We start from the raw sequence: 24,120 nt of genomic DNA on the forward strand, positions 1-24,120 counted from the left end.
AGTGGTTAAGCTACTTAATGAGGTTGCCCATCTTCATCAAACTTTTCTCCAGCAGCTTCCAGGTCAACCACAATTCATATTCTGAAAGGGGGAGGAGGAACCTTCCTCAAGCTTTCTTGGTATCTGGGAAGGGAGCAGAGTGTAGACTACAAGAGAGATTATTCATAGAAGGACAATCACAAATTCCCCTTGGAATTAGGTAAGCACTCGGAAATAAGGTAAGCGCAACAAAAATCTCTTCTGCCCACCCATGAGAATTTCAGTGGATTTTTATTCTGTTGATGAGGCCAGGCTGGTCCAGCGTTGCCTCCTCAGTCAAGGACAGGGTTATTTCCTTTTGCTATGGGCTTTTTCCTGAGAGGCAGCCTTAGCCTTCAGCAGTAAGGAGACTGGGAATCCCCAGGTTACAGATGAAATTCAGCCGATGTCCACATTCAGAACTTAGGTCAGACGATACCCACCCCTGATATAGAATTATGCATTAATTCAGAATGACCTTATTAATTCAGAATGTTCTTCTTATAATATTTTATTTTCAGTTTTATTCATGACTGAATGTGGCAGAGAGCAGCCCAGAATGGGCTGACATGAGAAAATCCATTTGATGATCCATTTTCAACAGATTTCCCTTGCATTCCTAATGTAGTATCACTACCAAAACATTCCAGACATTCAGTAGCTCTCCTTCTGCAAAATGACTATGGCATCACACCTTTCATGGACACTGATTTATTTGACTGGCAAACAGAACATATAAAATACACAGTACACATTTTGTCCTATGAGGAAATCTGTCCACAGAATCACGTCTCTATTTGCTCTAACTTCAAATTGTTCCTGGAAACATAAGATAGATTTAGATATTTCTCCTCAAGTTTTTAAAGCCATGTTCTGTCATTTTATTAGACACTGCTTCCCCGTGGTTTTCTAGTAACATTAAATCACAGCATTTCCCGTAGCTTGTCATCTTGTGTATTTCTAACGGAAAATGAGCATTGCTAAATTCTGTTCCTGTAACAGCCATGCCCCCTCCTCATTTTCTCACACGGTGACCAAGGAATCGAGATAGCTGGCCATGTTTTATTGGGAACATCTGCAGAACTCTGTACTGTGACTGAAAAAGCACTACGAGGTACAGGGAGCTTTCGTGCAAAAGGAGTTTCCATTGGCAGCCCTTTGGAGAGGGAAGACAATTCTGCCCTTGAATTGTAGCTCTATGTACATGAGGGGTACATGAGGGGTTCACTTTTTGACTTAAAAAAATAAAAAGATCTCCTGTATCATAAATGGATTTACTTTTGCTTAGAAACACTGAACAAGGAATAATTCTTCTCAAGTTGAGAAAAAAGGTCACCCTGAAATAAAAAAAGTTGGAATCACTATATATGTAACGTTGCTACTCATGAGTATTAACACTTTAAAAAGCTTTATGGAGCTGTTTAGAACTTTGGGACTTTTGAACTTTTGGGAACTTTTGGGACTTAACCATTCAAGGGGCCTTTACCTTTTGCTTTACTGGGAGGGGTACAAGTGAGGCAGCTGGGAGGTTAGAGCTGCTCAGGCACACTGGTGGAGCCAATCCAGTGCTTCCATCAATGCAAACACAACCTTGATCTTTCTGCTGCCTGACCTCACCTTTCTATCTCTCTCTCTCTCCTGGTAAGTAACACTGCTGCTGGGAGGTCAGGTTTCTGACGCCACCTCTCCCTGCTGGTTCCTTTTGGTGAGACAATGTGTATAGCTTCTCCCAGTGAAGAGAAATGTAACTGAGTAAATTGTTAGGATATTGTTGAGGAGATTTCACCCCTCCCATATCCAAGAATCTGCTGATGTTCTCTGCTGATTCTCCAGAGAGGAGGGGCGGTTTCTGCTCTCTACTTATTCCGCTCCAGCCTCAAATCAAAGTGTCGGAGAGAGAGAGACTGAGTGTTAGAGAGAGATCGTGTGTATAGATAAGGTTGCTGCTAAGAGCAGCTGCAGACACTCAGTGCAGTTCAGCATTTTTCGTTTAGACCTCATTTAGCTCTGTATATAAAGGTAAAGGTAAAGGTACCCCTGCCCGTACGGGCCAGTCTTGACAGACTCTAGGGTTGTGCGCCCATCTCACTCAAAGAGGCCGGGGGCCAGCGCTGTCCGAAGACACTTCTGGGTCACGTGGCCAGCGTGACAACACTACTCTGGCGAGCCAGAGCCGCACACGGAAACGCCGTTTACCTTCCCGCTAGTAGGCGGTCCCTATTTATCTACATGCACCCAAGAGTGCTTTCGAACTGCTAGGTTGGCAGACGCTGGGACCGAACAACGGGAGCGCACCCCGCCACAGGGATTCGAACCGCCGACCTTTCGATCGGCAAGCCCTAGGTGCTGAGGCTTTAACCCACAGCGCCACCTGCGTCCCTAGCTCCGTATATAGTGGTGTATTATAGTTGTAGATAGAATAAAGAAGATATTCTACAGAGCTGCTCTCCGAGTCATTTATGCTCTGCTATACTCTGCTATACTCTGCTGTGCAATGAGTGTCTTCTTGTGGAAGTGAATCCGGTGCTCACAACTCTAAGCTGTGAGTCCACAGCACTTTGACCAGTTCCTGTGCAGAAGGTGGTCTCTGGAAGTGCTACCCAGCTCACCTAGCCCAGTCGGGGCTGAAGTGTATGAGTCCAGTTGGTGGCACTGGCTCAAGGGCGATGCTGACAATTGTTCCGTACCACCTTAAAAGGGACAGGCATGACTGTTGCGTGTCACATGCCTGTTTACCTTTCCAGCCCAGTCTGCTGGAAACTTCCGTTTTGTATATTGCTTTTGTATTGCTGTTTTGTTGGACACAAAGGGAAGCAGACATGTTTTTTTCTTTGTTCCTGCTCCTGAATAAAATTCTGTAAATATGCTTACACATGGCTCTATCCGCCAGTTCCGTTGTGGAGATTTATTCACTCTGCTAATTTAGTGAGCTCTGTAGCTTCAGAAGGCTACTGAGGTTCGAGTCGCTGACTGATTGATGCTGTTCCTTTAAAAAAAAATACCACATATATATATATATATATATATATATATAATTAAATTTTCCATTTTAACAATCCAATCAGATCACATTAAGTATTCCAAATTATATAAATACATATCATATAGTCCAAATATTCTGCCAATTATAATTTTTTGTTGGGGCTTCCCGTGCTTCAAGTTCAGTATGGCTCTAATCATCTTATGTTTCTACTGCCTTGACTTTCCAATAGTTCCTCCTTTAAATCTTCCTATTGTTATCCTTCTTTCTTTCGTGGCCTCCACAGGCGAGTTGAAGTAAACAATAATGTGCTTTGTGTGAAATTTGTATGACTCTCCTTTTTTTTTTTGCAGCTGGTAAGTCTATTGTTTGCAGAATGTCCTCACACACTGGTGTTTATGCCGAATCAATCCAGAAGTCCTTCTCTAGTGGCAGACGCCATCTTCTCTCAGTTCCGATAAAATAAAATTGATTGATGCTGTTCCAAGGGAGACTAGAGATTGCCCGTCTGCCGGCCAGTGGCTGGAGCCAGCTGGAGGCCTGCCTGTCTTCCCGGCAGTATCCTAGCATAAATAACCCATTGGAAAGCTCCCTTTTCTCTCTGCTGGTGCTGGACTGTCATGCAAGGAACTACAGTCATACCTCGGGTTACAGCCTCTTCAGGTTGCGTTTTTTCGGGTTACGGACCACCGAAACCCAGGAGTACTGGAACAGGTTACTTCTGGGTTTCAGTGGCTCATGCACAGAAGCACTAAATGGTGCTTTGCACCTGCGCAGAAGCACCGAATCACAACCTGCATGTGCGCAGACGCGGGTGGCGAATGCTGCACAGATCACATTCGCAACCCAGTGTCCACTCTATACTGTTTTCTGGAAGATTCCATGCTAACGGGTCATCAGAAACGGATTGACTATAAGCTCACTCCCACATTTTTTTATAGCAACTCTTCCCATCATGCCATTTGCTGTGATGTAAAGAACTCACTAAAGCTGGTCCAGGTGCAATTTTAACTGAGAGAAGGCAAGCGAAACATCCAGAGAGATTTATAAACTGCACCTAAACAGCAGCATTTCAGCTCTGAAAACTTTAGGAGCCACAGAGAAGCAGCTGAGCTTCTCATTATGTAAATACTCCTGTTTATATCTCGCAAGATAAATAATACACACTTTCTCAAGCATGAAGCAAAATGGCAGGAGAGATATTGGCTTGATTTCCTGGATATAAAAATATGGATAGGAAGGTGATGAACAGATGAGCTAGTACAGAGGACGAGTAATTGATTATGTTAATATCCATAATTGTGAGTATGGGTGGTAGACAAATTGAACTGTGGGAAAACTAGAGAGAAAATTCAGGGACATTTTAAGTATTGCACAGAAGCTCTTTGAATAGTAGAAGTAATGAGCAATGATAAATAGGGAAAATGATAAATGGTCATATATTAACTTTAAGAAGTTGTTAGAATGTGTGTGTATGTGTTTATCTCAGCAAAAACTATACGGAAACTAAAAACTCACTTTAGGTAAGCTATCTTCAGTCTCCTCCACATAACCTGTTTATTCAGCATCCATCTTGTTGTTGTTAGTTTTAACAAAGCTTGTGCGATTCCATAATTCCATAAAATGTATATACCGTATTTTTTGCTCTATAGGACGCATCCGACCATAGGACGCACCTAGTTTTAGAGGGGGAGAAACTTCCATTTCTCCTCCCGCTTCGCTGAAGGGGCGCTGCGCAAAGAGGGTAAGCTGCGCAGAGCCTCTCCAGCGAAGCGAAGCCAGGAGAGCGAGAGGGATCAGTGCGCACTGACCCCTCTCACTCTCCAAGCTTCAGCGAAAGCAATGCGAAGCCTCCGGAGTGCGGCGGGTGTGCTCCCTCTGCACTTTGGAGGCTTCGTGTTGCTTTCACTGAAGCCATGGAGCCTGCATTCGCTCCATAGGATGCACACACATTTCCCCTTAATTTTTGGAGGGGAAAAAGTGTGTCTTATAGAGCAAAAAATACGGTACTGCTTGATGAATAGAAAGGACATGGTGGGAGCCCGTTGCCTCACTACCCTTCCTGTGCGATGGAGGGTGCTGTTTTGCAAGCAGCTTCCCTGAAGAGAAGCCTTTTGCAAAAGGAATAGCACCAGTGCCTCTGCTGAGCAGTTGTTCAGCAGAAGCACTGCTACAGCCTCAGTGCCCTGCTTTGCAAGTGGCTTCTCTGCAGAGAAGCCGCTTGCAAAGGAGAACTATGCCCCAGGCAGGATTGGTGTTTCTGCTGAACAGTCCTGGAGGTTGCTGTCAGGTTAGCTCATACTAGAATTCATAATGATAACATTCCTCAAGCACCTGTAAGCAGAAGTGGCAATCCCATAGTTGAATATTTGGACTATCCTTTGATTACTAGACATCAAAATTCACAGAAGAGAATTTGGGGGGAGAAATTGACTCCAGAAAATGCAATGCAATTACGGTATGTTTCCAAGATTTCTGAAACAATGAGAACCAGGATTGCAATTGTTTTTACCATTATTGAGATTTTATTGCAGCTGAGATCTGCCAGTATTCCTTTTGGTCATTGGGATATGCTTTAACACAAATATGGAGTTTTTGCAAGGCTAAAACATGATGCCAGTCTACACAGAGTCTGGCAAAGGAAATGCTATGGGAAAATGTAAAGCACAATGCAGTTCCCTTTTATTGTGTAGTGTGGCTATAAACTGTCAATTGCAACACATCTCAGGCTTTATGTAACTAGTGGCTGCAAACCTCAAGCACAGGTAAGTGCTCGGTGGAAGAAAGGTTCTCATTTATTCTCGGCTGCTTCTTGAGGTCTCAAAGGTTTGCCAGAACTATAAAGAGCTCTACAGATGTCCAACACACAGTGTGCCTGCTTTGATATAATGTCTATAGCTCCTTGCCAGCTACCAGTGTGATAGTAGCCAAGTAAGCTATTTTCACATGCCAATTTCAGGTAAAATGGGAATGACTAGAATGCACAATATCGTTCCTGTCTGCCTGGTAGTAATTCTGATTGATTGCTTTCTGCACGGTGAAAGTATAGGTTCTTGCTGCTTCTCAAATGACTTATTTTATTACAACTGGTTATTTATTTATTGAACTCATATCCCACCCTTTCTCCCAAAGGCACCCAGGGTGACAAACAACAAAATGATAAAGCAATACAATTAAAACTTAACTGTCCTCGATCCACCTATCTTTCTACCACCTAAAAACAAGTAAAACAATAACAGAATCCTCACAGCTGAAGGTTGCCAGAACAGTATATTTTAGCTATCCAGTGTCTGAGTAAAGAGGGATGTTTCAAAGTTCCTTCTGAAATGGAATAATGAGGGAGACAGAAGCACCTAACCAAAGAGGGAAATTCACAAATTGGGTACTGCAGTGGAGAATGCCCTGTCATAGATCAATGTCAACTGGGCAGCATCCAATCAGTGGTCTTGAATGTCTTACAGCGTTTCAACGGTGGTCAGACATGATCCTGACAGACTGTCCCACTTACCAACCTAGCAGTCATCTTCAAGAGCAGCACCACATAGATTACATTACAGCAGAAGAGGCAGAAGGTCACCTCTTCTGGACAGCAAATGCTAGGCTATCCTGGCTCAGGAATGACTGTGGCTAGTAAAGCAGCCTAAAGGTGGGCATTAGCACTCCTAGCTACAGAAGCCACTTGAGACCACTAGTAGTATTGCCAAATTTCAAATCTGTTCTTTCAGGAGGAGTGCAACCCCTCCCAGACCACAGGACATATTCCTTTGGTACTGATTTTAACTGGAGCATTAAAGACATACATGAATTACCGTATTTTTTGCTCTATAAGACTCACTTTTTCCCTCCTAAAAAGTAAGGGGGAATGTGTGTGCGTCTTATGGAGTGAATGCAGGCTGTGCAGCTATCACAGAAGCCAGAACAGCAAGAGGGATTGCTGCTTTCACTGCACAGCGATCCCTCTTGCTGTTCTGGCTTCTAAGATTCAGAATATATTTTTTCTTGTTTTCCTCCTCCAAAAACTAGGTGCTTCTTGTGGTCTGGTGCGTCTTATAGAGCGAAAAATACAGTAATATGAACATGCGTGCACACAACAATACAATCACCAATCCACACATTTCATTTCATTTCTCTTTTGAATCATTCTGTGACTTATAAAGTGAATTCTAATAGTGACAGTGACTTAGTTTAGCTATACACCAGTAGTTTCAGTATATGGGAAATTTCTGTGTGTAACATAATTGGGGAGTTGTGTGTGTGTGTGTGTGTGTGTGTGTGTGTGTGTCTGAGAACTGCATCACATTGTGCAGTATTTAGTTCTTGTCTGTATGTTTCACACAATTATTTCCTTTAAGGAGCTGCAAATTTTATTGCTGTGAGCCCCACATTGGACAAAAGTTTCCTGTGTTCCTACACATTGTTCTACTATAATAAATCTGTGGTGAGTATCTTGAGGTCAAGATAATTTATCCTACTTTAGGTAGTCTAAAAAGAAGAAGCAAATAATAATACCAATGTGTTTCGGTTTTATTTTCATTTTGCCTGACAATTCAGTTGATGAGCAGTTGCCTAAGACGATGAAAGTGACTGGGACAAAAACTCTTGCAGAATACACACTTATATAGTACTCAGTGTTAATTGACAGAATATTACTGGAGAGAAGAGCAGTGTCACCAAAACAAAGCCTGACGTTCTTAATTGGAGGGTAGATTCCAAAACGGTGAACCACTCAAGTGGGCTGCAGAAACTTCAAAGAGATTTCACACAAGTAAAAGACATTGATTTACATGCTGTAAAAATGAAGGCTACACTGCATCCTCTTTAACATGAAGAAACCTATGCTATGCAAAGTCATTCAAGTCCGGTCACATATTTCGCTAGCCTTGGGGAAACAAGAAGGCAGAAGAAACAAGTGAGGAGGCTCACAGAGCAAGCAAGAGAGCTGGCAGTCCAGGCAGGAAGGTGGAGTGAGTCAGAGTCATGGGTGGCAAAAGAAAAAAGGCACTTCCCAATGCCCTAGGTTGCTACAGCTTACCGAGACTGGAGGGGCGATCCACAGGAAGGATAACACATTGTATGGCAGCAGGAGCATCAGATTGTCTCTGCCACTGTATGCCACATTTCCCCACCTCATGGCTGCACCTCATGGTAAGCATCAGTAACCTAAGAAGGTGGAAGAACAATAGAGCCCCACTCAAGCTGCTTTACCATGCAGTACTGTGGAGTTGAAGGACTTGAGCAGGAGAGATGAGGGAGCTGAAGAATCTGTAAGAAGCGGAGTGTGGATGAGTGTGAGAATGAGAAAAGGGACAGGGATGGAAGAGAAAACTAAGCAAGGAAGCTGCCACAGTTGGGAGAGAAACACAGGGAGTCTCCGTCCAGGGTTTCAGACGGTGATGTCTTCCATCCCTACCTGGAGATGTGGAGGCAGGACCTGGGACCTTCTTCATGCAGAGAAGATTAAACAGCAGCAACTCTCCAGGGTTTTTGATAGGGATATTTTCCAGCACAACCTAAAGACACCTGAGATTGAACCTGAGACCTTCTCCACCACTGAGTTATACCCCTTAACCAGTACTAAGATCAAGTTCATACATGCACACACACACACACACACACACACACACACACATGCTTTGAAGACCCAGAAGGCAGGAAGGGAGGGACGGATACTTTACTGAAATTGCAAGTGCAATGGGTCTTGGAAGGTGATTCCCCTTCATTGCTAGAATCTACTCACTCACCTCAAGTTCCAACCTTGGCAGGAAGTGCCAGTTGCTTTGGGTTGATTGGCATTTAGTGTGCCATCACAACTGGGTCTAATTTGGCATTTGCAGTGATACACTGAAGTCCAATTTGAGTAGATGTCCATGTGCAGTTGCAACCATTACACAAATCCTGTAATATGCTTTGCTGGAACTAAAACTTTGTCGTCCAAGTATTGTCACACGATAGTTGGAGCAAGGGAAATCACTTTAAAAAAAATAAAATAAAAAATAATATTTATTAAATATTTAATAGTTACAGAAAGAAAAAAAGTGAAGAAATAATAAAAAAATTACAAACAATACATCAAAAAGAAAAAGAAAAAACAGTACAACAAAACAACAAGAAAAAGCAAAAACATTTAAAGACACATCCAAATTTTCATATCTTTATCTTTCATTTGCTTGTTTCCTCGACTTCCTCACACCTCCCTTTTTTGTATTCTAGTTCAAATTAGCTGGTTCAGCAAATCTTTTCCCTCTTTCTCAATTTTTTGTTCTATAATTTATCTTAACACAATCTAACTTTAAATTTTCCACTTTAGCCCATTAACAATCAGTTTTTGCATAATTCTTAATAACATTTCTGCTAAAACCATATAACTTAATTCCAGTATTCTTCTAACATTCATTAATTTTGCAATATTTCTGTAAATATTCTTTAAATTTTTTCCAATCTTCTTCCATCGACTCTTCTCCCTGGTCTTGGATTCTGCCCATCATTTCCGCCATTTCCATATAGTCCATCAGCTTCATCTGCCACTCTTCCCGGGTGGGTAGATCTTGTGTCTTCCAATACTTTGCGATGAGTATTCTTGCTGCTGTTGTGGCGTACATAAAAAAAAGTTCTATCCTTCTTTGGCACCAATTGGTCGATCATGCCCAGGAGAAAGGCCTCTGGTTTCTTCAGGAAGGTATATTTAAATACCTTTTTCATTTCATTATATATCATCTCCCAGAAGGTCTTAATCCTTCAAGGGAAATCACTTCCTATCACATTTATTCTCCTGCCATCTCCCTCTCATAGTTTTAACTTCTCCATTTCATAGAATCGCAGAATTGCAGAGTTAGAGTGGACCTCAAGGGTCATCTAATGGAATTCCCTGCAATGCAGGAATCTCAACTGAAGCACCAAAGACAAATGACCATCCGAACCTCCAGTGAAGGAGGTTTTTCAGATGATGCAGTACAGTCTAGCTCTGTTTGACTTGCTTTCAAAACATGGGTGTGGTGGAACTTGTGGCTTTTCAGATTGCTGGATGCCAACTCCTATTATCTCTGACCACTGACCATGCTGGCTGGGGCTGATGAGAGTTGGAATCCATTTACATCTGGAGGATCACAGGTTACTAGGAATGAAGGAGAAATTTTTATTTTGTTTGCATTTTAATCAGAGACTATCTAATGCATACTTCTCACACAATACATAACATGAAACACAGCTATCCTTCAAAATTTACCCTTCTCTGGATTTTTAGATGCAATTCTCTGAGCTGAAGAATGCACGCAAGCATATAATGTATCAGGGGAAAGTGCTTGAGATAGTCAAAATGTATTTATTGGGAGAAATTCACATTATAATGCTGCCAGACTTTCAAGAGCATTTTTTTTTAATTTAAAAAACCAAATGTCTGCAGATATGTGCAGAACTGAATTTAAGATTGAAAAAAAATTGAGAAATTGAAAGAAATTGATAGTGAGAGATTTGACCATCCCTACAGGTTGTCCATCCTCATCCTTAAGCATCTCAAAACACAAATCATTGCATATCCTCAAGGTGTGGTTCCATTAGCAATAACATTTGTACAAAAATTGTAACAACACTGGGAACATAGCACCATATCCTGTCCTCTCCGAACAGAGCACAGTTTCAGGCTATAAATGTACATGTTGTGTTGATAAAATCCTTTGATGAGATTAAAGTAATAATTGATGTGTTCCTGCTTAGGTAGCTTGCCATGATCCAGCAAGAGAGCTGCACAGCTAGATATACTTTCCATTTAAAAATTCTTTTGCTCAGAAGCAGCACACAGAGGTTGGATGTGAACGAGCTTGTGTATCATGATGACATGTCCTCAGGCATTGCACCTGATGCATGCTCCATTCACACTATGTGGTGTCAAAAGTTGTATATTTTCATCAGTATCGCAGTGCACTTAGACATGCACTATGCTGGGATGTCTTGTTATATACATAAAAATATAAGGTTGTCATCACACAGCCCCTATTGGAGGATTTGCAGTGCCGCAACACAATGCTGGACTTGTGAGGGTAAGATAAGGAAACCAAAGTGAAGGCAGATTGCACAACACCAGTGGCCATGCATGGCATGGGAGTAAGAAGGGATATGAACCACATTCATCAACTGAACTTCAGCTTCTCTTGAGAGATACTTGCTCTTAAGTTTCTATTAATCTTAAGGCACAGTGGCAAATATCAGCATGGGGTGTATATACAAAGGGGGTTGCAGAATAGGAGATAGGAGAAGGCATGAATTTTTTTTTTTAAAAAAATAATTTTTATTAACAGGCCAATCACATCACATTATTCAAATCACATTAGTTCCAAATTATACAGTCAAATTTTAAATTTGGGGGGGGGGGTACCCATACATCAAGCTCCGCACGAGTCCAAAATTCTGGATAACTCCAGACATCACTTATTTGCTGCTTTAATTAGACAGTTCCATCCAGTTCAATTCGGATAGTCCTTTATTACTTTCTTTCTCTTCTTGTTGTTATCATATATTCCTTTCTTTGCGATCTCTGATGATTTTCACCAACAGGTTGAAAATTTGGCATCTCTGTGTGGGTTTTGTGCTCTTCCGAGCCCATATTATTCAAGAACAGCCTCTGTTGAATGCTTCCATAAACAAAGTTAATCTTCGGTCTGTCCGTTATTTTTCCTCAGGCTAGCCCAATAAACCAAATAAATCAGGGGGCTCTGTCAGGTCAAACTTACATTCCAACATTCCTTCTCTTTCAAACAGTCCTGATTCCCCTCCCCCTGTTCTTCTTCTCCGACCAGCCTGTCTTGGCGAGACGCCATTTTTTTTAACTGCGTCATAAAAATTTCCCTCTTTCTCACCATTCAATCTTCTCTTATTGTATTGTATTCCATCCCACACAGTTCTTAAAGTTCTGTTTATGATTATTAAAACACGATGATCTTATTTCTTTCTGGGGTGGAGGGTTATTATTATCACATGGAGAAGGCATGAAAATTAGGGTAGTCTTGTACAAGGGAGAGGTGAAAGAAGAAGGAAGAGGTAAAAAGAAAGGGAGGTGTTATGTACTGAGTTGAATAGGATCCAAAATGCAGCAGTTGGATTGGTCCTAGAACAATAGGATCCAAAATGCAGCAGTATGATTGGTCCTAGAACAATGCAGCAGTATGATTGGTCTACAGGAGCCACCCAATCCAACTCCAGATGGAAGTGAATCCACAACCTGATTGGCCTACAGGAGAATTCCGGAATTAGCCAATCACGTGCAGCCCATTGTGTAAATAATGTATATAAAGCAGATACTTTGGGGAAACATCCTTTTCCTCCTCACCACTATGAGCTGAATAAAGAGCATGAAATCCACTCTTGACTGAGTATATTTCAGGAGCGATGGCGGACATGTGCAAAAGGGGCTGCAGAATAGGAAAGAGGAGGAGACATGGAACTGGGGGTGATGTGTGTGGAAAGGAAAAGAGAAAAGGAAGGAGGGTGGAGGGAGAAAGGGAGGGAAGGTGGAAATGTGAGTGCCGAGGGATGAAAAAAGGAGGGAGTGGGAAGCACGAAAATGGGATTGAAGATGAAAGAAAGAGCATGAATGGTTCTGAAGAATAAGAGGGGATGGTGTCTTTGTAGTTGAGCAGAATGTGAAAAGGAGGCTTAGTAGTTTCAATGCGTAGGAGGAGGAAGATGCATCAAGTTACTATGGGGGTAGTTTGTGCACAAGGGAAAGCTGCACAAAAGGAAGGGGAGGTACGGACAATGGAGCAAAGGTGAAAACAGTGGTGTGAAGTGGGACTGCAGAATAGAAGAGAGAAGTGGCTTCAGAAACAAGGCTGGGAAGGTGAATAGCCATCTCAGTATTTTCAAGGGGTGGAGAAAATGTAGGGGGTTAATGTGGGAGAATAGCAAGGGGGGTTTGGTGAGTGAAACAAGCAGGGGCTGAGCCCCCAGTATTGCATGAGACCATACAAATGGTTGCCGCCAGCACACCTGGGTTGGTGCCATTTTGTTTGTAAAAGACCAAAGGCCCCCATTAAGCTGATGTCATTGTAAAGAATATGGTGAGTGCCTTGCAACCCTGTAATTCAATCAAATGTCCACAATATTAAATCACAAGTTTTTGGTTTTTTGCAAGTTCTAACTTAAAATGTAACGATTTACGACCGACATAAGTGGCAGAGCAATATAAACAACCTGACGATCCTTTCTTTACAAACAGCTTGGTGATAAATCAATTTTCCCTAACTTTTACAGGAACACAGTGCTGCTTACACATGAAAAATATGACTGGTATCTAGGAGTAATTCATGTCTGTGCCAAATGTTTTCCTTGTGATTTGTACCAGCACGTACTAGAAAGTTTTAAACAGCAGGGCTTCAAAGATCTGTTCCTGGCACACAGTTTACTTAGTACTTTCCTAGTGCAAGGGAACAAATGCCCCTTATATTCCTTTAATATATCCGTGTTTTTCAAATTTTCTACCATTTTAGTGCAGTCCTATAGGATGGGCATTGAGTTACACAGAACATGTGACAACTACTGAGTATATATATCATGTTGTCAGACTATCCTTCCTGCAACAACTCATCTGCTGACAATCTCTTGCACAACATCAGCTATGATATTCTCCACCTGCTTTCTTCCCCAAAGCCATCTTATGTTGGTGATGGAGCATAGGAAGGGCTGCATACCATAGAAATACTCAGGACCAAAACTTTGACGATGCTATAACCATGTTTCTCATCTTGCCTGTTGCCCATGCTTCTGGGCCTCAATCCTGGTGCTTACAGTAGCTATGAACCCTCTTTACCACCCATGTCATCTGAATCAATTTGTAAAACAGGCAAAATGAGCAATAGAGAGTACTTGAGGCTAGGTAAAACAAGCCTATCTGATGTTGGCCCTGTCTTTGGAGGCATGTGGTTCTGATTTGAAATAGACTTTGAGGTTTGGACCTATTCAGTTGTGATACCCATTTCTCACTTCCTTTTTATTGGTAACTCATCACTGTTGGTTCTAGTAGGGTTAACATGATGATAAATATTGTGGCAACCCAAATACCTCTGTTTCCGCCTCTTTCCAGTGCATCAGATGTAAAGTGCCATGATTTCAGCTTCCATTGAGCTGCATACACTCCAATAACACATTTGGGATCTTCTATGTCAGGGAATAAGTTATGGATGCTTATCATGTCCCGGTTTAGAAATAAGGGTGGTGCAATCTGAGGATTGTGCTCAGATTTCTGTGTCCTCATCAGAGCCCCTGTTGGGTTCAGATGGTCTTTGCTGTGGTATGAAACATTAATCCTTCACTCCTGAAACCACTTTAAATCACGGTATCCTTTTTCCCATCCCTCCCAGCCTGAAAATATTTCTAGGAAGCAAAGCAAGTCTGGAGGGTGACTGGGTGAGAACAACATCTTGAGTAATAATAAATATTATACAAATCACTGTTCTGTCATACAGATGGCATCTTTGTGGTGCAATGTCCTATGTGGGATTAGGCATTAATCATTCTTCCTCATGTGCTGCAGAAATTCTGAGCATCATCCCGGTCAGGAAGTCAACTCAAAAGCAAATGCAAAGGAAGCATGGAAATGAATCACAACTACGTTTTTATTGCCATGTTTTTCATGACTGGTCTTAAATTGCATAGCACATATTTATATACTTTTTTTTTTTAAAGAAAAGTGACTTTAGCAGATCTCTGTTTGCTCATTCATTTTCACCAACAGGCCAATGCGGAAGTTCATCTGAGAGTGGGGATGAGGCACTGAGGGTGCCTCCTGGCTGTCACTATTTTGGGATAGGATTCAATCAAATGCTGGCAAATTCAGGCTGCACAAATATAGTTGACTGAGAGGCCTAACCTGCTTCCCCCAAAGATTGTTTTTTTTTTTTTTGTGATTAGGAAAAGTGATGGGAAAATGCACTGAAAAGTGTGGGATGATGTTTTGACGCAAGGTTATTTAACCTCCCCACAAATAAATCAGATTGAATGCTTATTGGTTACTTAATGTTGACTGATCTCCTCACAAGCCAATCAGGATGAATTTTAAGTAGGCAGGACTTCTGGTAGTGCCCTGAGCTGCTGGCAGAGTTTCATCTATGCAGAAAGTGAGGGTCAGGCAGTGTTTCTGCAAAAATTGCAACATTTCTTCCTGAGCTTAAGACCAGGGTGATTAGGGAGAGATGAGTGGAATAGATTTATGACTGACAGTTCAAACTTCCAACTAGGGAATGACTTTAGCTTTGCTCATTTTTTTATTTCCAATCACAGTGCTTGGGGGAGGGAACTGTTTCACTGTCTTTTCTGACTAGCCAAACAAAGATTAAAACACATGCAAAGATTCTGCATGAATAGGCTTGTCTGAACTAGCTCGTCTAAACAAAACTGTTTTCAGCAGGCCAGGTACTGAAAATAGTCCATTGAAGGTGTCATATCTGGTTTTTTTAAAACTTAATATTTTATTAGGTTTTACATAAAAAAATTAAAAAAATAAAACGACAAAAAATAAACAACAACACAGCAAAAATAAAGAGAAATACAGTAAAACACAAACACAGAACAGCGAAAAATATCAAAAAAGAGAAACAAAAAATAAAAACAATTTTATTTTCATTATACTCCTTGCATTAACATATTTCTCCCACCTCCCCAGACCTCCCTTCTCTGTATTCCAAATCATATATTCAATCAGCAAATTCCTTCCCTCTGTCTTAATTTAATTTTGTCTTAATTTTAATATCTTAATATATCTTGATTTTCTTATATCTTAAAATATTAGGTCTTTTTTAATCTTTAAACTTTTTACTAATAACCTTTTACATTCAATCTGATGTCATCAAACATTCATTACCTTATAATGCTTCTGTAGGTATTCTTTGAACTTCCTCCAATCTTCATTCACCGTCTCTTCTCCCTGGTCTCTGATTCTGCCAGTCATTTCAGCCAATTCCATATAGTCCATGAAGGTGTCATATCTGATGTCAATAGGCAGGAAGTTCCAAAGTATGGGAGGTGCCACACTAAAATGTAAAATAAATATTATGTGACTCTTGAAACAGCACCAGTTCTACATATTGAAGTGTTATAGTAGATATTTATAGGGTAAGGTGATCTCCCAGGTTTCACTTGTTATATCAAACAATGTTATTTGGACACACATATGTTCAGATACATTTGGTCACTATTAAACAATATGGTGTTCCTTCTGCCATGGCCAATATATATATATATATAAATCTGCCCAGTTATTGAAGTTTTCTCCTTTGCCTGAGACCTGCAGTGTAAAAAAAAGGGTGTGTGTGAGTTTTGTTATTCTAGATAGCACAGGACTTGTAAGCACAGTAGTTCAAAAGCATCACAAATACAATTAAAGGATTGCAGCAGATATGTAGCAAATCTATTGTACACAGTGAAAGAGCCATCAATACATGGTTGTCAGAACATGTTCTTTTCCATGTGTATTGATTTTTTTTTTAAAAAAAAATCCCGAACAAATGTTCTTAAGAAAGTATAAGGTGAAGAAAATAATAGAATGCTGCTTAGATACTAGGAACTGCTGGACAGATAAAAACACAACAACAGGAGACATTGGTTGCACTGAATTCAGAATTGCAATAAGCTTGTTCCTTTGGTACAACTGGAACTGAAAATTAAATTGTCTCCCATCTAATATGCTTCACAAATGAATTAGCCAATTGGATACGGTGTTTCCCTTATTCTCCGACAAATGCAAGACGGCCCGTTCCTTTATTAAAAAACCAAAAAGAACACATACAAATTGCGACATTTGTAGTTCTTTCCATCAAAACGGGGGTCTCCAACAAAAGACATTTCCAAATGATTAAGCTACTCCCACACTAGCCTGGAAGTTGAAAATTGAAAATAAGTACATGTTGCCAATGATAACGTGATTATTTGGAAAGTTTTAAAGGGGAACATGTTTACTTCTCACTGAGGGATAGAGATTGCTGGAAGAAATATCAACAACCTCAGATATGCAGATGACACAACCTTGATGGCAGAAAGTGAGGAGGAATTAAAAAACCTTTTATTGAGGGTGAAAGAGGAGAGTGCAAAATATGGTCTGAAGCTCAACATAAAAAAAACGAAGATCATGGCCACTGGTCCCATCACCTCCTGGCAAACAGAAGGGGAGGAAATGGAGGCAGTGAGAGATTTTACTTTCTTGGGCTCCATGATCACTGCAGATGGTGACAGCAGCCACGAAATTAAGAGACGCCTGCTTCTTGGGAGGAAAGCAATGACAAACCTAGACAGCATTTTTAAAAGTAGAGACATCACCTTGCCAACAAAGGTCCGTATAGTAAAAGCTATGGTTTTCCCAGTAGTGATGTATGGAAGTGAGAGCTGGACCATAAAGAAGGCTGATCGCCGAAGAATTGACGCTTTTGAATTATGGTGCTGGAGGAGACTCTTGAGAGTCCCATGGACTGCAAGAAGATCAAATGCATCCATTCTTAAGGGAATCAGCCCTGAGTGCTCACTGGAAGGACAGATCGTGAAGCTGAGGCTCCAATACTTTGGCCACCTCATGAGAAGAGAAGACTCACTGGAAAAGACCCTGATGTTGGGAAAGATGGAGGGCACAAGGAGAAGGGGACGACAGAGGACGAGATGGTTAGACAGTGTTCTCGAAGCTACAAACATGAATCTGACCAAACTGCGGGTGGCAGTGGAAGACAGGAGTGCCTGGCGTGCTCTGGTCCATGGGGTCACGAAGAGTCGGACACGACTGAACGACTAAACAACAACAACAACGAGGGATACAGTATGAATTCCCAAAGGGTGAAATTTATAACCAGGATGAAATTTGAAATGCACATATCCCAAGGCATCATGATTCCTAAGGTGCTAATGCTCTGGCACAGACCACTGGGATGAGCAATTTAGGATGCAGTGGATCACCAGCTCAGCTGAGCTCAGCCAGGTACAAAGATACAACAGTTTAATTTGCTTGTCCTGGCTTGGCTGGAGCTCAGCTGACTGAGCTGAGACAAGTGTATGGCCCCACAAAATGGGCTTTCTGGGAGCATGGCAGGATCCTATGGAGCGGGGGGGGGGGCTTGTTGGGTGAATGTGCTGCAGGAACTCAGTCAAGCAGTTAAGCTCACCACAGAAATCAGCCATTAAGCAGATTCTGTATCAGGAGATTTTTAAATGTTTGATATTCTACTATGTTTTATATATGCTGTAAGCCACCCAGAGTGGCTGGCGAAATCCAGACAGATAAGAGGGGTATAAATAACAAAATTGTTGTTGTTGTTGTTGTCTTTACTGGGCCAGCACCAACATTCACTGCTATACATACACACACCATTTACATGTAGGGATACTGCCAGGGAGACAAAGTCCATCATGACTCCACGTCGTCTTCGTCTCCGGACATCCATCGATCTCCCGTAGACACGCAGTATCAGCAATTAGTGACACAAGCTCCAGAAATAGCTTGCCACATTCCAGAGCTGATGCATGCTCTATCAGCAGATAATGCACAGCGAAAGATGCACTCAGGAGAGCATTATTTACAAGTTTATTCAGCGTTGATCAGAACAAAGAAAACATGACTGCCTGCTTCAGTGTCTCAGACACAGAGAGAGAGAAACGAAATCAAAGACACAACAGAAACATCTGTGAACAGGAAATACGCAGGCTGTGACACAAACATCCTGCTCCCTTTTAAGGTGGAACGGAAATCTCCTAACATTACAGATGTTACAAGTCTTCTCTCTCTGAGCCCAGAGAAGGTTCTTTGCTTCAAAGTCCTTTCAGTGTCAAAGTCCACAGCCAAGTCCTGAGTTTGGTTGCCTTCAAAGTCCTACAGCTCTTCACAAAGTCTTCAGTCTTGTCCACAGTCCCAGTTCTTCATTTCAAACACACAAATTCTCCTATGGTCCCACACACCAAATGCTGTAGCTGGAGCTCCTTAGTATTATGTGCCAATTCTGCCCGGCAAAACTGATATTCACAAGATGCCTATATCTGCATTGTGGGGAATGAGCCATCTCTGCTGACTCATGGAGAATTAATCCTCCTCCTCCTCCTCCTCCTCCTCCTCCTCCTCCTCCTTCTTCTTCTTCTTCACTTTCCTTAGCAAACTTTTGGCTGGATCCTAAGCCTCTCGAGCAGAAGAAGCTGGGATAAATCAAGTCAGCATAAATTAAGCCAGCATAAAGTTATACCAGATCCAAACCCTGTCCATCAGCAGGACAGCTGCTGCTGCTTCATCTGAGCCTAGCAGAAGGAAAACATGTAATTCATTCATTCATCTGTCTCACCAGAGTGGTGCATGCTCTGGTTATCTCCCGCTTGGACTACTTCATGCGCTCTATGTGGGGCTACCTTTGAAGGTGACCCGGAAACTACAACTAATCCAGAATGCGGCAGCTAGACTGGTGACTGGGAGCGGCCGCCGAGACCATATAACACTGGTCTTGAAAGACCTACATTGCCTCCCAGTACATTTCCGAGCACCATTGGTGTTGGTGCTAGCCTTTAAAGCCCTAAACAGTCTTGGTCCAGTATATCTGAAGGAGTGTCTCCACCCCCATCATTCTACCCAGACACTGAGGTCCAGCACCGAGGGCCTTCTGGCGGTTCCCTCACTGTGAGAAGCCAAGTTACAGGGAACCAGGCAGAGGGCCTTCTCAGTAGTGGCACCTGTCCTGTGGAACGCCCTCCCACCAGATGTCAAAGAGAACAACAACTACTAGACTTTTAGAAGACATCTGAAGGCAACCCTGTTTAGGGAAGCTTTTAATGTTTGATGCATTACTGTATTTTAATATTTTGTTGGAAGCCGCCCAGAGTGGCTAGGGAAGTCCAGCCAGATGGGTGGGATATAAATAATAAATATATTATTATTATTATTATTATTATTATTATTATTATTATTATTATTATTTTCATTCCTTCATTATTTTAACCATCCTTCATCTGAAGATCCCAGGGCACTTCACAACAGAAAAATACAGAATAAGAATACAAAATATTGTTCTATGCTGGGTTACCATATCACAAACTGAACAAGCTTAGGAACTGGCTAAAGGCCCCCACCCCAGGCCCACTCCTGACACACCACTGGAACACTTTATTTGGTGAGACTTACACCATCTTCAGCTCAGTCTGTTTCAGATGAGCCCTGGCTGAGTCAGGAATAAGACAGATGAGCCAGAGACCCAGTGTATGCTAAGCTGCTTCTCCTGGCAGATCTTGTCTTATCATAAGACTACTCCCATATTGTATGCATGGAATGCATTGTCCCATGAAATATGGATGGCCCCCTCTGGCTGTCTTTCACAAGTTAGTGAAGATGTCTATATTCTGCCGGGCTTTTCTCTCTAAGCATCTGCTGTAAAGGTCATGTTTTATCTGAGGTTTCTGCCTTTGTTGTATGTTCAATGTATTTTTAATGTTGCAGTTTAGTGCAGTCTTACTGCACTATTTTGATATATTATTTTGATATATTTTATGAAAATTACATAAACAAGTAATGAAGCATCATCATTTCTTAGACGTTCCTAATTCTCTCCCTAGTAATTTAAGAAAGGCAGAAATGCACACCAGCAATTAAAATGAAGATCATCCTTAATTTGACATTAATTTGCATATAACACAAGCAGAAAATGGAAAAGACCAAAAAGATTGGCCTTGCATTCTCGTAGCCTATGGGACTTCTCACGGATAAGCAGTTGTCACGTGGAAGAAAGACCATTGCAAGAACACTGCTGGTCATGGTTGGCCAATTGGTGTTAAAGAAAGACAGAACTTTTTTTTATGTATGCTACAACAGCAGCAAGAATACTCATCGCGAAGTATTGGAAGACACAAGAACTACCCACTCTGGAAGAATGGCAGATGAAGGTGATGGACTATATGGAATTCGCAGAAATGACCAGCAGAATCCAAGACCAGGGAGAAGAGTTGGTGGAAGAAGATTGGAAGAAATTTAAAGATTATCTACAGAAACAATGTAAAATTAATGAATGATGGAATGATGTTGGATTGAGGCTAAGGGGTTTTTAGCAATAATGTTTGAAAGACTACGAAAAAATGGAATGTTAATAGAGGGAAAGTTAAAGTTAAAAATATTAAGACCAAAATTAAGATAAAGGTAAAGAGGGAAAGGATTTGCTGAACAAACAATTGAAATGGAATACAAAGGGGGGAGGTGTGGGGATAGTCCGAGAAACAAGCTAACGTAAGATATGTTTTGAAAGATGGAATTGTTTTTTTAATTTTTTGTATTTTTTTGGTATTTTTTCTTTTTCTCTTTATTGTTTGTTTTCATTGTTATTTTGTGAAAATCTTAATAAAATATTATATATATATATAAAAGAACACTGCTGGTGTTAGTCAAAATGTTTAACGAACAAATTCTAACCTGATCTTGTCAATCACTTATTTGCACAAAGATTTCTGCACATATATGCACAGTGAAGAGACGCAGAGAACAATGTAGTTTATGCATACACTGCTTTTTAGTGGAAGCAATCAAAGCAGCTTAAATGAAAAAGCAAAAATACAGCAGAACAGAAAGTCAACAATAAATCAATTATCCGGAACAGAACCGCACCACCAACAAAAAAAGACTGTTGCGTGGCCTTGTAAAAAACACAGTTCCTTAACTCCTAATTCTTGAAAATAGTTGCTGTCAAGACTCTGTTGTGCTGCGAACCATGAATTTAAGGAAAATATTGATTCCACATGATTCTTCCTAGAGAATTTGAAGCCAATAACATGATTTGATGAAAATTAACTACACAAAATGCCATTGTGGTTTTCCAAGTTGGTATATGCCTCTATTCTTTCCCCTTCAAAGATATCTTTCAGATAATTTGTTCAGAAAATGTATTGCTGATAGTGAACAGATGGGAGATATAAATTTGCAGTCTTGTGGCTATCCTATACACTTTCCTTGCAAAAACACCTTTATTAATATAGTGTTTCAAGACAGCAGCTAATAGAGAGCAGCAGTTTACAGCTGGACCTAGGAGATCCCAGCCATATCTATTTTAGGGAGTGATGACCCTGCAGTTTTCACCTCCAGATAATTTATCCTTTGCAGTAGCTCATAATGCACATTTATATTATATACGGAGTACAGTGTTATCTAATTATTAAACAGGTGAAATGCCATTTAAAATATTAGTTTGATCATTCCTATGATAGTTACAAACACTCAGCTCATTTTTATAAACAAAATAAGGCCTTTCAGTCCCAACTTGATTTCTGTATACAAAGTAGTTAGCATTGCCATATATTCAGAATTTCCTGGACATAGCCAGGATTCAGCTGTCTGAAACATTGTCAAGGCAGAATTCACTGAAATGTGTGGAGAAATCCAGACTTATGGAAACCCGTAACTCAAAAACTTATTGGTGGTGTCACCCGCCCGGTGGAATGCCCTCCCATCAGATGTCAAGGAAATAAACAACCATCCGACTTTTAGAAGACATCTGAAAGCAGCCCTGTTTAGGGAAGTTTTTAATGTTTGAAGTTTTATTCTGTTTTTAATGTTCTGTTGAAAGCTGCCCAGAGTGGCTGGGGAAACCTAGCCAGATGGGTGGGGTATAAATAAATTATTATTATTATTATTATTATTATTATTATTATTATTATTATTATTATTATTTCATTTTGCCAATGAAATCACACCACACTTTCTCTTGAAAGTGCCATTCCCACAGTTTGCCTCCATGCAGCATAACTGCTATTATATCAGCACAGACAATTGGTAAAAGCAGTACTAAACCGTTTTCTGTGCCTCTGAAGTTTGGAGTGGCTACCAACAGCTCCTCAAAGTAGCAACTCTACCCTGTAGAGGATTCTGAAAGCCTTTGCAACTGGGTGGCCTCAAGGGAAGCCCATTTTTGCTGCATGAGGTGGACTAGCAATTAATGTCTCATTCCCCAAATCTAGGTATAGGACCCCTATGGCTGCCCAAGTTATTTTGGCACCCAGGACAGAAAATCCCACAAGCGTCTTTTCCTTGGAGAAAAATAATTGAATGATAAAATAATAATAATAATCCTTATTGCGGTCCAACGACCCATAACATGGATTCAGAATAAAAAACAGATTCATACAGACACCCCTCCAGGGAAGAGAGACTGAAGCATTATTTGTTTAGTCATGGGTATGTTGATCTTTGATTCGTATGACTACAGAAAGAAACTTTGCCATGGCCACTGTGATATCATTGGACTTGTCATCCAGAAGATATTTGGTATAGTAGGCTTCAGACTGACCCGGCCGTTTTGCCAATAGTGGTTTAATCAATAGTTCCCTAGCTTGTTCATATTGTCTGCAATGCAATAAAATAAGAAATTATACACCTAACAATTTTGACACACTCCAAAATCAGCTGTTGGAGTTTGTAAAACTACAATTGCAAGGAATCAAGATCCTCAAACAGCCCAAACCTGCCTACACTGAAAGAAGACCTACTGAATTCAATGGGACTTACTTTCAAGTAAGTATTTGCAGGACTGCAGACTTAAATATTTGTGTTGATCTTTTCCAGGAGTCATCAAGATCTAGTTCTCAGGATGCCAATCCCTTTGAAATTATTACTGCATAAAACTGAAAAGTTCTTCAATAGCAGCTATGGCATAAAAGAAGGTTAATTAGGCACAGGAGGCTTTCATGTGAAGATGCATTTAGACAATACAATCATGAAGAAAATCAGTAATTAAAAATACCCACCCCTATGTCCCAAGGAGGGCAATCATTTATCAATTAGTTATTCTTTTAGCTTCCCCTTGGTAATGATCTGGGATTTAATATTTCTTCTTGACTGGCCACTAATGAGCACCATGACTGATGACTGGACACCTTTTCATTTTCCCCCTTTTGTTTTAATTAAAGCCAAATAACATAAATACTGATTACCATTTACTTAAACAATTTCCCAGGAAGAGGGCAATTTCTTGAAGTCCAATCTGTTTGATGCATCAATTCATTCATGCCTTAAAATAGTGTTTCCAGTTGGAAACTGAAGGTTCTATGAGCTTATTCTTTGTTGTCAATAGTGACGCTGTTTCAAGAAGTATATATCTATTTCAAGGACTTGGCAATTAGTCTCAGCCTTACACTAATGCAAATAT

This window comes from Podarcis tiliguerta (genome assembly GCF_965153285.1).
Source record: "Podarcis tiliguerta genome assembly, chromosome: 4".
NCBI lineage: Eukaryota > Metazoa > Chordata > Lepidosauria > Squamata > Lacertidae > Podarcis > Podarcis tiliguerta.